General features: G+C 46.9%; 2 protein-coding genes across 3 annotated transcripts in view; both read left to right on the forward strand.

Moving 5' to 3' along the window:
• Nucleotides 1-10,120, forward strand: part of PHETA1 (PH domain containing endocytic trafficking adaptor 1) — a 396,663-nt gene extending 386,543 nt beyond the window's left edge. The window contains exon 4 of the transcript XR_009450056.1: nt 10,111-10,120. The gene's annotated coding sequence lies outside the window, so the exon portion shown is untranslated. The remainder of the gene's footprint in view (nt 1-10,110) is intronic.
• Nucleotides 8-14,021, forward strand: part of HVCN1 (hydrogen voltage gated channel 1) — a 43,267-nt gene continuing 29,253 nt past the window's right edge. Inside the window, exons 1-2 of one of the 2 annotated variants that reach the window (XM_059675984.1) lie at nt 8-2,404; nt 5,866-6,192. The gene's annotated coding sequence lies outside the window, so the exon portion shown is untranslated. Of the gene's footprint in view, nt 2,405-3,835; nt 4,042-5,865; nt 6,193-14,021 lie in introns of those variants that run through there. The other variant, XM_059675986.1, reaches the window with a different exon arrangement.

A 14,021-nucleotide genomic window follows, 5' to 3' on the forward strand; every position in this document is an offset into this window, starting at 1 on the left:
ATAATATATTTGGGAAGGTGTGGGGTTTGGTGAGCTGTGATTTCATCCGTATTCATAGTTTTCTTTTTGTCTGGGTTCAGTTGGACTTGGCGGTAATTCAGGAGCTACTTTATATTTGTCACATGTGTTGAATGCACACATTAATCTCAGAGTAAATTAAAAGTGGGTAAAGCATTTTAAATTAAAAGCACTTCTGTCATTTTAAATTAAAAGCTCTTCTGTCAAAAAGGGAGTTTGAAGAGGACCTGCTTGTGAGGGGCAATTTTAACTGATGATGGAGGGGAGAGTGCAGGCATGCTGGGGTGGCCTCCCATCTATACAAACGGGCTCTGGTCCTGAGGCATCGCTGAGTCCCTGGCCCCCCGGGTGCTCCTCTGCCAGTGAGAGAAGTGAGACCTCGTGACCTACTGCCTTCCTGCTCCACATTCAGTGATAAATCCACAGTTGCATTTCACTTTTCCTCTAATTCTCCCAGACCTCTTTGACTGCAGGGGAAAAATGGGCAGTAATTGATTGTTTCAAAGGCCACTTTCATATGTCTTGAATCTATGCTCTGGACATTATCAATTGTGTCACTTCTAAGGTTTCAAAAATAAAGTTGTAATATTGGGCCACTCTGCTTAGGTTATAGAGTGTAGAGTGTGGTGCCTGGCTTAAAATTCCTTCAGAAAACCAACAGGCATGGCATTGGTTAGGTAGAGAACAAAGTCGATATTTTGGGTTGTAGGACGTGAGGTTTTAGAAGAGCTTTGAATAATTTGAAACTTGTATGTGACAACAGAACTTGAGGCCTTACCTTGTAACGCCCAGTCTACCCTAACCTTTCTCATTTGATTAGCTAGTGGTTTCACCTGATTCAAGCCCGGCCTCCTCTCCTAGTTGTATAATTTGAGGAGTTAAAATACTGAGCCACACTGTCCCCTAGCTACAAAAGGACAGTCCCTGCCCCTCAATGTGAATCATTGAGTGAAATAATGTGATAGGCTCAGAAGAGTGTTTGGCTTAGAATAGTATTCACTAAATAGTTACTACTTAGTGCCTTACCATTAATCTCAGTTGTTTCATGTGTTTGAATATCTCAATTGGTTAATTGTAAGTAGCCACCTACCTTTCGTTTGTGGCCTGGTTATGACCTGGTTCTGAGCCGTGGATAGCTAAGCCTTTCTGAGTACTGACTGCATGCGGAACACATGGATACTTTTCAGCAGATGCAAAAGAAATAACTAGGAAACATGAAGTCGTAATTATTAGTGTAATATTTTAAATGGTAGTTTTCTTTTAAGTGACTGTTTTATAATGTATTCTAGCTCTCAAAATGACTGCACCATTACAAAACCATTAGGAAGATAGGTGATAGCTACCCTTAAATGTAGCTAAACAGTCTGTATAATATAATTTAAACCCATCCATTAAAGTCATGGATTGGTACTACTGGACTAGGCCTACCCACATCCAGCTGCAGTGAACAGCACAGATGTTACACGGCACCCTTGTTCTTGAAGCACCTTGATTTAAGACCAGAGGCTTCTCAAGTAACACACACAAATGTGTTTTGAGACATGGGGACTAGGAACAAGTGAGTGCTGAGCCGTGAAGGTACAGGATTTAGATTGATTGAAATAACCTGTTTTCTATGATGGGAGGTTAAAAGGAAACTCAGTTTGCTGGTAAACGAAGGCATCATGCTCTCCAGGAAGGGCATGAATGTGGTGGTTTGGATAGAACTGGGATCTGCTGGAGGGCAAAGAAGAAATGTTTCACGCAGGTTTGGCTATGCAGACGACAGTGAAAGGCTTTTGAGTTCTGTGTGCCCATTTCCCACCTCTTGGAAGAGACCCGAAGCTCGTTCAGCCTTGTAGACCAGCTAGCTTGAACCTGTGTGAATGACTTCGCTCTTCAGTTCTGCAGATCTGCTGTACACCTGAGCCCAGACCAGAAGAATATGCCCTCTACCTCAGGCTTTTTCTCACCTATAAATAGGGTACTTACTCCTTGGTGGGATTGTGACTATTAAACCACAAAAGGTGCCAACAACTTGGCTTACACATTCAGTAAACAGCTCTAAGATACCAAAGGATATTTCTAAGATTGACATCAATGACAATGCAAAGCAATATCGGGAAAACTTGGTGCAGGCACAAGTCGATTTTCATTCATCCTTGCTGGATTATATATGTGAGCTGCAGAAAAAGAATGAAATAAAGATGCACTATTAATGCCTTCAACCTTAACCCAAGACTGAAACAGAATGAATACACTTACAATTCCTGGCTTCCTTGGAATTTGTGCATGATTGACTAAGTGAACAGAGACGACTATCCATCTGATCAGCACAATAGCTTCAGTAGCTGGAAAAAGCATGGTTTTTTATTTGTTGCAAATATCTGAATAAATTCCAATACAGGTAGGCATTTCTGTTGTGGGAATTATGTCATTTTGTCTGTTATTTGAAGTATAAATATGTTATAGGATTAAATAAAGCACTTTGGTTAATTATGAAAACTTGGAATCAAATAGAAAGCAACAGTTCAATAGGAAAATATAGTTACCCAGATAAGTTCAGAAAGAACTTTATACTCCGAGCTAACAAAAGTTTATAAGAATTTTAAAATATAAGGCACACAAATTATTGGAAGTTAATCAGGTGGCAACAGTCTTAAATCAAGAAATATTTGGAAAGTATCAAAGCACTGTACAGGCTTGAGATAGAGGGATTGTGTAAAATTGTCACCACCCAGATTTTTTTTTAAATAAATATTGTTTAAAGTATTTATTGTCCCCCTTTTCCCCGCCATTGACCTCCAACACCAGGTCCTCACCACCCCACCGCCATCTGTGTCCATGGGTTATGCAATATGCATACAAGATCTTTGGTTGATTACCTCTCCCCTGCCTTTCCTCCAAGATTCCACACTCTATTCAATGTTTTCATGTCTCTGGATCCATTCTGTTCATCAGTTTATTTTGATAATTAGATTCCACATATGAGTGAGATCATGTGATACTTGTCTTTCTTTGACAGTATTTTACTTAGCATGATACTCTCCAGGTCCCTCCATGCTGTCTTAAAGCCACCCAGGTTTGGTTTTGTTTTTTGTTTTTAGAAAGAGAGGAACGTCGATTCTACTGAGGATCAAGTGTGCAACCCAGGCATGTGCCCTGACCAGGAATGGAGCTAGCAACCTCTTGGTGCATGGTTCGATGCTCAAGCACTGAGCCACACTAGCTGGGCCCAACTAGATTTTAGGTCTTGAAATTGGGAATGACATAGTCATTATCTTACTATTAGGACACAACATTCAATTTGGTGGTAGGGCCAGCCAAAAGACAAATTGTCTCCTACCAGCTTCAGGTAAAAGCACCTACGTAGTATTACAAACGTGCAAATACCATAGGAGCAGTGCTAAGAAAGTATTGTTCCTGCCCAATGTCAAACATTGGAAAATCCAAACTGTTGTAATAATTAAACCGTAAGGCATAGTTTCCCCCCACTGTGGATTTCAAGTTCATTCTTTTCTCAAACAATTCTCTAATATTGGCTGAGACCAAATGTTGACTTGTAATCATTCAGCCAAGATGCATATTTGGTGCAACTATAGGAAAAATTCTGAAGAGCCATTTAAAAATGCATATTTCTGCCCAACTGGTGTGGCTTAGTGGTTGAGAATTGACCTATGAACCAGTTCACAGTTTGATTCCCAGTCAGGGCACATGCCGGGTTGTAGACTCAATCCCCAGTAGGGGGTGTGCAGGAGGCAGCCAATCAATGACTCATAATGTTTCTCTCTCCCCCTCCCTCTCTGAAATCGATAAAAATACATTTTAAAAAAATAGAAGGGTGGGAAAATAAATAAGTAAAAATGCATATTCCTTTTTTCTTCTAGCCACCATATTAGCGCAGTTCCAAATGCTGTGTCTCCCAGAAAGGAACAGCCCACACACCAGTTGTTCAGGGCTGGCGAACAAGAAAACAGTAACTAGTCGTTATGTTCTTGGACAGACTGGCTGCTTGACCTTTCCTGCAAAACCCTGGCAAGCTAGGTAGGTGTGGCAGGCAGGAGAGCCAGCTGGTGGGATAAAGGAAGTTCATATGCCATCTGCTGGAGATTTGCTCATTCACCAGCTGCATGAGCCCTTAGAGCAGTGGTTCCCAACCTGTGGGTCGCAACCCCGTTGGGGATCAAATGACCCTTTCACAGGGGACGCCTAAGACCATCAAAAAACACATATATAATTACATATTGTTTTTGTGATTTATCACTATGCTTTAATTATGTTCAATTTGTAACAATGAAAATACATCCTGCATATCAGATATTTACATTACGATTCATAACAGTAGCAACATTACAGTTATGAAGTAGCAACGAAAATAATTTTATGGTTGGGGGTCACCACAACATGAGGAACTGTATTAAAGGGTCGCAGCATTAGGAAGGTTGAGAACCACTGCTTTAGAGGAATCAAATTCCATACCTTATACCAAAATAAATGCACTTCTTCCAAATTTGAAAACCCACCTACAAACACCAGTATCTTCTCATGTTTAGTGCTAACCCTTTGATTAAGGGATAGCTGGAGTTGACAGGCAGATCATACCCTCAAACCTCCCCCACCCGCCGTTGGAAGGCTGTGCAGTGTAAATGATAAACTGCACGGGTCCTGTGTGGATCAGGGTTGGCTGGGAAAGCTCACTAGCTTGGCTTACATTGGTTTCAGGGCTGCACCCGTGTTTCACTGTTTTTAGGGTCACTGAGTATTATACCCAGTAAGATTCAAGATTTGCTGCAAGTGCAAATTATTGGGTGCACATTTTGGTCACCATGAATGGTGCATTTTAAAAAATATATATTTTATTGGTTTTTTTACAGAGAGGAAGGGAGAGGGATAGAGTTAGAAACATCCATTAGCCGCCTCCTGCACACCCACTACTGGGGATGTACCCGCAACCAAGGTACATGCCCTTGACCGGAATCAAACCTGGGTGGGACCCTTGAGTCCGCAGGCCAAAGCTCTATCCACTGAGCCAAACCAGTTAGGGCACGAATGGTGCATTTTTATGAGATTATATTTTAAATTCATGATCTTATCCAGGTCAGTATCATTTCATTCAAAACTTCAACCTCTGCTTTTGCATTTATATAATCCAAGAGCTGAGAAAGGTGATCTGCCTTCTCTCCCCATCTCTAAAAAGACAGGGTGCCTCTAAGAATGCTGTCCAAACTTGGACAGGTAGAACCCTTCAAAGAAAATCATGTGAAAGGCATCCTACATAAAATGAATAAAATCAGAACCGCTCTATTAGAAGCAGAGACTGGGGGCTGTCCCCCCCCCCAGCTCCAGTCCCCCCCCCCCCCGCCCCCCACACACACCCCCCACCCCCACCCAAAGGATTGAAACCACTTCTCTAAGAGAAATCCTGGCTGCTACTTTGAGGCCTGTGTTTGTAGACCAGCATCGGTAAGGTGTCGGTACAACCTTCTACAATTACACCTTTCTCAAACTTTGTGATGCCTTGTCTAAGATCTAAGTAGCTAAGAAATTCAATCTAAGTACTCTTCAGGTAGAAAGTGAATCAAGTAACCCCTTTCAGAGTTACTTAGCCGGCTTTCCTTTCTTGGTATTGCATTAAGGGACACAGTAGACCAGGAAAGCCTGGGGTGAGAGTAGCAGCATCGTGAGGCCACTGATGAGACGGCTGTCCTGCCTCTCTTAACCCTTTCTTGTTCATCCTCTCCTCAGTCCTGATTATTGTCATGTCTGTTTTCATTCTGCCTCATATTTGAGCACGTGGTTTACCACTGCCTCCTGCACGAAGAGCCTGCTCCTAAACAGCAGGGACTTCCTCTTCTCTCTCTCCCTCAGCTCCTGGCCTGGGTTCCTTGGATGCAAATGATAGAAACCAGTTCAAGTGACTGAAGCAAACAGGACGAGCACCAACAGCCAGATCCCACCCTGATGTGAGCAGATGCCAGCCATGGGCTCTCTGTCTCCCAGTGGCTCCATTTGTGTCATGTGCCCACCTCTCAGCTGAATGAGGGGGCACACTGATGCACAGTTCTACCAGACCCAACAGGGTTCGTTCCTCAAACAGGAAGTTGTTGCTGTTACCAAGAGAAAGTGAAATGGGCTCTGAGCAGCAGCAACGCCCACCAAATGCCAATTATGGGTGAAGGCAGGATGTTCCTGGCAGTGAGTAACCCTGACCCAAACGATAGTGAAATGCGTCGTCTCAGAAACAGGCATCCATGTGGCTGCTGGAGTGAGTGAATCAGTGACATCAGGGGCCCAGGTGCTTTCCACCCTCGCTTTGCCCTTTGGCCAGGAGCAGGTGCACAGTCCGGGCCCCATGTCCTGCCCTTGACAGGAGGAAAGAGAGAGGCTGTCTTCTGCCATGCTCCTGGGAAGAGCAAACTTCCCAGAGGCCCCTGCAGACTTCCCTTAGGTCTCACAGGCCCTTTCCTGAAACACAACCACGACAGGGAGGGCTGAAATCACCAACATCCGTTTCCACTGATCACCTGGGTGGAGAGAAGTTGGGGACCCAGACCTGGCCGGCCATGTGGAGCCCATCTAGTGGAACCTCCTGCTGGCCGGGAGGGCTGACCACATTGTCCGGAGTAGTTTCCATGAGTAACCAGCAGGTGGAACAAGGTGATGCTGCTAAACCCTTCAGTGTGAGGTTCTGCTCACCAACATGAGGGGTATTTCCAGGGTCCTCTGCCCTCCTCTTCCCAATATTAAGTCTCACGCACGTCAATAGGCGGGAAAGATTCTGGAGGACTGGAGAACTTGACCCACACACATAGCATCCACTGCTCCAGCCACAGGCAGGGGAGGGGTCCATGGAGAATCCTCTATGTAGAGCACGGTTCATGTTCCGGCTCCGCCTCTCACCAGTTGTGTGGCCTTGTAATGAACTTGCCGAGCTTCAGTCTTCTCTGTGAAACCAGACAAGATGCTTAGCACAGCGCTTGGGATACAGCAAGAGCTGAATAAATGGGAGTTCCTACATTCCAGGTACCCTGCTAGGCCAGGGGGCGTTTGCGTGTGGGCCCCGCCATCCCTCCCACCATTGTCCCCTTTCTCTGCTCGCTTCATGAGCAGTCTTTCTCCCATGAGTGATTTCTGTGTCTTTTCTCCACTTCCCTCCGTCTCTGCCTCAGCCCACTCCATCAGCATTTGCCCCGTTCACTCCTCCGCCTTCCTTGACACACCCCTCTTGGTTCCCAGGAGCCCACATGCCCTTGTTTTTTCTTCCACCTCACAGTTACTCTTTGTGTCTCCTTTGCAGCCCCTTCCTCACCTGCTCCACCTCCAGCTCTGTCCTGGGGCCCTTTGCCCCCAGGAGGGGCCTCTCAGCCTGGCCCATGGTCCTCAACACCAGCTGTGCCCTGAACAGCCCCTTAAAGAAAATCTCCTTGTTTTTCTCTTCATTCATTACTTTTATGGTAACAAATGTGTGGGTTTTCCACTCCAAGTAATTCTGACACTAACGGCCCAGAGTTAGCCCAGACGCCACAGGTCAGGGGCTCAGTCCCACAGGCTGCCCCCCACTTCAGATGCCAAGTGCAAGTCTGGGTTCTCACCTGTGCTTCTGATAGACAGGCTGTCAGTCAGAGGTTCCCACAACCCTCTCCTTGGATTCAGTGATTTGCTAGAATGGCTCACAGAACTCAAGAAAAGGGTTTACTTACAATTAAGGAATTGGGAGATGTACACACAGCTTCTACACCCTCCAGGCGCATCACCCACCCAGCACCTCCGCAGCTCCACCCACCCAGCACTCTCTGAATCCCTTCAGTTCGGGTTTTTAATGGAGGCCTCACTACAGAGGCACAGTTGATTAAATCACTGGCCATTGGTGATGAGCCCAGCCACCAGCCCCTCTGCGCTCCCCAGAGGACATCGGTGGGGACTTAAAGTCCCAATCCCTCTACTCACTTGGTTGGTCCCAGTGGCAACCAGCCCCCCACCCTTTTAGGGGCTTTCCAAAAGTCACCTCATTAATGTAAACACAAGTGTGGTTAAAGGGCCTTGCTATAAATAGCAAGAGATGCTCCAGGGCTGGGGACAAAACCAACTACCGGGTGGGGCGAAAAGAGGTTTACCGTTATGAGAAAGAAAAACACTGTGTATTCGTGTATTATTATTTTATTTATTAATGATTGTGTTATTTTCCATAGGAACAGTTGTAAACCTTCTTTTGCCCCACCCTGTATTTTCTTTTAAATATATTTCTTTATTGATTTCAGAGAGGATGGGAGAAGGAGAGAGAGACAGAAACATCAATGATGAGAATCACTGATCGGCTGCCTCTTGCACACCTTCCCGCCCTTACTGGGGATCGAGTCCGCAACCCGGGCATGCGCCCTTGGCTGGAATCGAACCTGGGACCCTTCAGTCCGCAGGCTGACACTCTATCCACTGAGACAAACCAGCTAGGGCCCCACCCCGTATTTGAAGAAGTTCCTATTACTCTTATCACTTCAGAAAATATAAGGGTTTTTAGGAGCTCTGGCCAGGAACCAGGGACGAAGACCAAAATATGTATATTTCTTCTATCACAAAATCGCACCCCGAACTTCTCTGCCAAGTTATAGATTCAAATCCTACTGCCCACATGACACCACCACTTCAGACTATTCAAACCAAACGTTAACAAGAACAACTAGTATGTTCCTCCACCTGTCCCCCTCCCAGGCTCCTCTGTGCACCCAAGTGCTCCCGCCTCTCCCTCACCTTCCACGCCCAGTCCATCCTCAGTTCTCATCTGCTTGTTCTACCTCCCAAACAGATCCCAAACCCATGCCCTTTTTTCCTTCCCTACTCCCAACATCCTCGTCCACACCATCATTATCTCTCCCCTGCACTTCCATTTTTTGCCATTTTTATAATCCAATCCCCACCCAGCAACCAGAGTTATCTTTGTAAAATCAAACACTGTCAATGGATGGATGGATAAACAGAATGTGGCCTATCCATTCAGGGGAATAGTAAGCCGTAAGAGGAAGTACTGACAAACACCACAACATGAATGAACCTCAAAAACATGCTGCGTGAGAGAAGCCAGCTACAAAAGGCCACATATTGTATGAAATGTCCCGAATAGACAAATCCATAGAAATGGAAATAGGATGGGTGCTTAGGGCTGAAGGTAGGAGTAGGGTGTGATTGCCTGATGAGTTCAGGGTTTCCTTTTCAAGTGACGAAAAAGTTTTTGGTGTTTTTAAAATTGATTTTTAGAGAGAAGAGGGAGGGAGAGAAACATTGACTTATTATTCCATTTATTTATGCATTCATTGGTTGATTCCTGTATGTTCCCTGATGGGATGGAACCTGCAATCTTGGCGTATCAGGAGGATGCACTAACCAACTGTGCTATCTGGCCAGGTTGATGAAAAAGTTCTTAAACCGAATAGTGGTAAAGGTTGCACAGCACTATGAATATACTAAATGCTACCAGCAGTATACTTTATAATGGATTAAACTGTGAAGTTATATTGTGTATTTTACCACAATTCAAAAAATCAAATTGTGACTCTCTCCTTGCTTAGAACTCCCATGGTTTCATTTTTACATGAATTCCACCCCCTATTAATGACCTCTACCCTCCTCTCTGACCTTCTCACCCCTCTCTTCTTCTCTTCCTCCCATGGTCCAGTAGTTCTGGCCTCGTTTTGATTTCTCACCAGGCCAAACATTTTTCCACCTCAGGCCCTTTGCACATACTGTCATTCCTCGGCTTAGAAGGTTTTCCCCTCTTTTCATGGTCGGCTCTACATCAGCTTTTGGTATTAATTTAAATGTCACAGAAAAGCCTTCCCTGACCATCCTACTTTAGTGGGGCCTCATCTCTTTCTCCACCACTATTCTCTGCCATAACTCCATGGTCATTTCTTTTATAATACCACCAGAGGCCCAGTGCATGAAATTCATGCACAGGTGCAGTAACTAGGCCTGGCCGGCGATCGAAGCGTGAGTGTCTGGCATGGAAAGGCAGGTCCCAGCTGACCTTTGGGCCCTGGGCAGCACCTGGGTCCCAGGGCCCCGCGTGCCCCCCTCCGCCTGAGTCACGGCGCCCGAGTCCCCATGCAGAAATGCGGTGAGCGTGGCCGGATGCCACAGGCCGGGGTGCAGCGTGGGCCTCTGGGCCACCAAGCGGCACCACATGGAAGCCGGGCAGGCAGCACACTTTACCCAACCAGCCTTGCAGACCGGCTCCTGCGCAAACCCATGGGGAGCCCTACTGGCCACTGTGGCCTGACTCACCTGGAAGAGGCCGGGTGTGAGTGTGGGCCAGGCTCCTCATGGGCGCCCAGCACCTGAGCATGGGGGGGAGGGGGGAGTGTACTTCTGCATGAGCCCTGGCGTCCCTGGGAAGGGTAGCAGGGGGAGTGAGAGTGAGCTTGGCGGACACCCCACATTCTCACCTCACCTCTGTGCCGTCACCCCTGCCCCCAGATAGCCGGCGAGAGGTTGTAGCACGTGGCCAACACCTGCCATGTTCCACACTGCCTCCTGGTAGTCAGCACACGTCATAGCAAACAGTCGAACTCCCTCCCAGTCTCCCAGTCAACCTCCTGGTTGAATGACTGCTGGAGGGGACAATTTGCATATTAGGCTTTTATTATATAGGATAACTTGGTCTTTGGGTGTCTCCCTGTAAAGAATAATTTTGATGAGAAGAGGTGGGACCTGTCTGTCTTGTTCACCTCTATTTTCTCAGTCCCTAGCACACAGTTGGCACTCAGAAACTATTTGCTAAATTATTGAAAGATCAGCCAGCTAGCAAGGGAAGGGGTGGAGGCAGGATTTAAACCCAAGTCTCTGGTGGTGTCTTTTATACTATGATACATTCTATTTTATGCATTTAAAACAGCTCCTATATATTTTCTTTTCTTCCATGTGATTCTGAACTATGGAGCAGAAGTTTGAGTTGAGTATCAGAAAAGGGGGTCAGAGTAAGCCCTGACCTTTTTTTTTTTTTTATCCTCATTTTTACATGGGTTTTTAGAGAGTGGAAGGGAGAGAGAAAAACATTGATGTGAGAGAGACACACAGATTGGTTGCCTTTGCACATGCCCCAGTCAGAGCTGGGGATCAAGCCTGCAACCTACATACATGCCCTTGACCGAAATCGAACCCAGGATCCTTCAGTCCCCAGGCCGACGTTATTTCCGCTGAGCCAAACCAGCTGGGGCGAGACATGACCTTTTAATGCAACTACACGATCATACATAGGTCCGCAGGCCTGTGCACATACCCTCGTGAGGCTGCGACTGCTGTAGATGACTCATATGTGCTGGGAAAGGAGTCTCTGGACCCAGACTGCAGATGTAATTCTGGGAAATCCAAACAGAGCCCCTGCCCTGGGCCTGGCTAAACTCTCTTCTACTTCTCTCTCCTAGAGCCCGGACCTGGCTTTCCCCCTAGGAAGGGAAGTGGTCAACTGCAACAGCTGAAACACTGCCCTAGAGGAACGAAAATCAGCAGAGATAGCCTTCTCTCTTCCCACTGGGCAAAGTCCGAACTGGTCACTGCCCCGGCCTGATGCCAGCTGATCTGGGGCATAAGCAGGCCCAGACCCAAGGGCCATGCTTAGCTCTTCCTCAGAATATCCCCCAAAGGTGGGACATTCAGAAAGCTCCTGGGACAATGACTGACACATACTTAAGCAAACAGAGCTTACTCCATGGTAAGAAATGTGAAGGATGGGCACTGGGGGAGACACCCTTGTGCAAGAGAACTGGGTTGACATTGCCCCAAACCTAGAAAACAAAACCTTCCTGATCTTTCTTGTATCATGGATCCTCTTCTGGGGATAATGTTTTAAATGCATAAAATAGAATGTATCATAGTACAAAAGACACCACCAGTTATCCTGAAGTTATTGAATTATTTTAAATATTGTGATAAAGTAATATATGAAATTCTTTGTTAACATATCTATATATATAAAAGTCTAAGCGACCGTTTGACTGTTCTACCAGTAGCTATGATGTGCACTGACCACCAGGGGGCAGGTGCTCAACGCACAGGCATGGGAACATGGAACAGACTGATGAATCTCAGAGGGAAGGGGAGAAGGGAGAGGATGGGAAGAGATTAACCAGAGATCTTATATACATCCTAGAGGTCCGATGCACAGATTTGTGCACCAGTGGGGTCCCTTGGCCTGGCCTGCGGGGATCAGGCCAAAACCAGCTCTCTGACATCCCCTGAGGGGTCCTGGATTGCGAGCGGGCACAGGCCAGGCCAAGGGACCCCACCAGTGCATGAATCCGTTCACCAGGCCTCTAGTTAAACTATAAGAACTAAGACCTGGTTTAATAACTACTATAATGGTGGGTATATGTTAAATTTTAGATATTTACAAATACTATATTGTGATTTGAAAACATCTGTGATTTTGACTGGTGACAGTCATGGGTACTGCTAATACAGCTGTTGCCGACATTCATAACTGAAGGAAATGATACACATCAGTACCAGCTTAATGAAAATAAAGATGTAATTTTTTTCTCATCCAAGTTTATAAACTTCATGGATTCTTTCTTTTGCAAGTGACTCAGCCCTACGGATTGTCAGCCTCACCTCCACAACTAAAATGGGAGCTCGCTGAGGACCAGGGCTGCTCCTTCACCTTATCCTAAGTGTCTAGGACGGGGCTACCACTCCGTAGGGATCCAGTACTAGAATGTTGATCTCTTGGATTTCCTGGGTAGACAATCACGTTGATTGCAAATGACAGATTTTCTCTTTTCAATCTTTGTGCCTCTTGTTTCTTGTCTTCTTGCATTGGCTGGGATCTTCAGTTCAATGTTGAATAGAAGCAGTGATGGTGGGCACCCTTAGCTTATTACACAGAATGCTCATTTGTTAATTTATGCAATTGCATAATTACATCATGGAATGTAAAGTACCTGCTCTATGCCATATTTTGTGCTGGGGATAAAGATGTAACACAACTGAGATCTTTTGAGAGAGCTAGGGAGAGGGGGGAAAAACCATCTGATTGGTTGCCTCCCTCCGGGGATCAAACCCACAACCTAGGTATGTGCCCTGATGGGAATCGAACCCAAAGCCTTTCAGTATATGAGCTGAAGCTCCAAACCTCTGAACCACATTGGCCAGGGTAAAAATAAATGTGTTATTTTAGGCCATTAGGTTTGTGGTAACTTGTTACAGAAGCTGTTACAGCAGTGGTGGGAAACTAATTCAACTCCAGGGACTTGAGACGCCTCCTACCCAAGCAGGGAGGTGTGTAGAAGATAGCCGGCTCCTGCCCTTGTAAGTTTGGGACAAATGGCCTTTTGGGGGAAGACCGGGGCTAACGGAACAACTGACTGCAGTGTGAGCAGTGAAATCAGGTATAAACCGAGTACTGGGGGAGCCTGGGCGAAGGAGGGCCCACAGGGGAGGGGCTACAGCTGGGCCGGGAAGGTGAGGAGCAGTTGGCCTGAGCAAAGCCTGCAGGCAGGAAGGCCCCCTACTCCTGCCAATATCAGCCCTGGAGCCAGGCACCCCCTTTTTACCTCCAGCGTCAGCCCCCATCCAGGGGCATCCTGACAGCTTCTAGGCTGGCCACCCTCCACTCCCTCAATATAGCAGATACTGTGCAGGGACAAGTAAGGCCACTCAGGGTCACCCCTAAGTAATAAAGGGTGTGGGGTGGGAGGGTGCCAGAAGCCAGGCGGGTTCACCGAGTGTGTGTGGTGGGGAAGGGGATGGATCCGCCCCCCATCACGTCCCCCGCCCCCCATCCCGCCGGAGGAAGTTAATGGTTCCCTCCTCCCACCCCTTCCCGCAGGCTTTTGGGGCCAGGACTCTCGTGATTCGGGGTTGGCTCCGCGGGCGGGGCCTGGTGCTGCAGCGGGGCTGCGGGGGCTGCGGGGCTGGGGGAAGACCGAGGACTAGAGGGGGACCGACTGACAGGCTAGGTCCTGGGACCACTGACCCAGGCCGGAGCCAGAGGCGGAGACGGGACTGAGTTGGCGGGCGGGCCGGAGGGGCCGGGA

Source organism: Myotis daubentonii, chromosome 19, assembly GCF_963259705.1.
Source record: "Myotis daubentonii chromosome 19, mMyoDau2.1, whole genome shotgun sequence".
NCBI lineage: Eukaryota > Metazoa > Chordata > Mammalia > Chiroptera > Vespertilionidae > Myotis > Myotis daubentonii.